Here is a 1,752-nt window from a genome sequence, read left to right on the forward strand (position 1 = left end):
GACCCCTAGAGGACGCAGTGTCTCGTTCCCTACTCAGGGAACCATGGTTACATAAGTAACCTGAGACGTTTTTGCTACTTCTGTGTGTATCAATAAAATGTGGTGAAAAGTTCCGCCAAAAGAACCTTGGCCTACTTTCATTGTGTAACATTCTTTATAAGGGACCTTCTAACCTAACCAAACCTTCCCATGCACATAAGTGAAAAGCTCAGAATGGATGTGCATCTTCCCAACTGATAATACTGTGATAAAACCAGAAATCAAGAAATCCCAGAAATCTCTCGCTCATGTGTATTTTAGAGATGTACTTGGAAGAGCTGAGCGATCACATAGTGATGTCAGTGTGGAATGCCAAACAGACATGTTCCTGGACAAACCAGCCACTCCACTCTTTATCCCAGCCAAAACTGGACAAGATGCAGCCACACATATAGAAGAGGGAGAGGTGCAGTATAAATGCTCTCCATTGGCTGTTTTTTTTTGTTTGTTTGTTTCTTTGCGAGCTGAAAATATAAGACAAACAAGAGCTTCATCAAGAGGTGATTGTGAAGAGCATTTTAGAGTTACTGATTTTAGTCATGCAGCTTTTAATAACTGGAATGATTTACCAGTTAATTTTAGACAGTGCTCTACTTTTGCACAGTTTAAGCTACATTTGAAAATATATAATCTATAATAAAATCTGTAAACAAATCATGCAGATGATTAATTATAGATAGATAGATAGATAGATAGATAGAACCTTGCATTTAACATCTCTAAACCTGACAATCATTTCCCAGTGGTAAGACTTGCATTTGTCTCGTCTGCAGCTGTTTGATTTTGACGTGGAGGTCCAGCCCATGCTGCAGGTGTTGGAGGGAAAGACAATCGAGCAGGCATTACTGGAAGTGCTAGAGGAGGAGGAGCTGGCCAGCCTGAGGGCCCAGCAGCAGGCGTTCAAGGAGATCCGTGACGCTGAGCTGGTGGAGGTGCAGAGGCTAGAGGAGAGGGAACGGTGCCTCCGTGTGGAGAAGGTGAGAATCACTAGAAACAATATCATGACTGATGCTCAGGCAAAAACCAGCAAGGTTTTCTAATGATGCTGCGGTTTTAATTAAGTCAAAGGTAAAGACTATGGCAACAGTGAAACAGGCCACAAAACCATTTTGCTGTCTGAAAATAAAAGCACAATTTATTGGCCAGAGGTTGGACTGGCACAAAGTCTATGAATAGGTATTTTTTGGTCTGAAATAGATTTTTATTTAATTTTTTTTACTACAGTTAAGTGTGAAGTATTGAGAGTTCCAGCAAAGTGCATGACAAATGATATGGAACTGTTTATTCAACATCAAGATTTAGGGTAAATTTATACATTGGTGTCATATATTTGTATAACTTATAACTATACAGGTATATCTGTATAACTTATAACCATATCAATCTACAAGTATGTTTTTACCTTAAAATGCACTGACAACCACCATGATGATAACAGAAAGCCATGACTAATACGCTCACATGTAGACAGTGTACAGGGTCAAAACACTATCAGAGTACACACAAAAATAATGCATTACACATTAATTAAATGTTACACAAAACACTCTAATGTAACTGTTAACAAACATAAGAAGAAACAAAAATATTGAAAATATAAGTATTGAATTAAAATATAATTAGATTTCTTGTGTCATGCATGGACTTCTGGAAATGTCATTTTTCTGTTTTTCACTATAAATTATACAGTAATTCAGTTTTTACTTGCAAAAA

At 37.4% G+C, this 1,752-nt stretch overlaps 1 pseudogene; it reads left to right on the forward strand.

Annotated features, from left to right (window-relative positions):
- The first annotated feature begins 302 nt into the window (after nucleotides 1–302).
- LOC107659871 (radial spoke head protein 3 homolog B-like) lies at nucleotides 303–1,079 on the forward strand (annotated as a pseudogene).
- The last annotated feature ends 673 nt before the right edge of the window (nucleotides 1,080–1,752 follow it).

Source organism: Sinocyclocheilus anshuiensis, unplaced genomic scaffold (genome assembly GCF_001515605.1).
Source record: "Sinocyclocheilus anshuiensis isolate Anshui unplaced genomic scaffold, SAMN03320099.WGS_v1.1 scaffold1249, whole genome shotgun sequence".
Lineage (NCBI taxonomy): Eukaryota > Metazoa > Chordata > Actinopteri > Cypriniformes > Cyprinidae > Sinocyclocheilus > Sinocyclocheilus anshuiensis.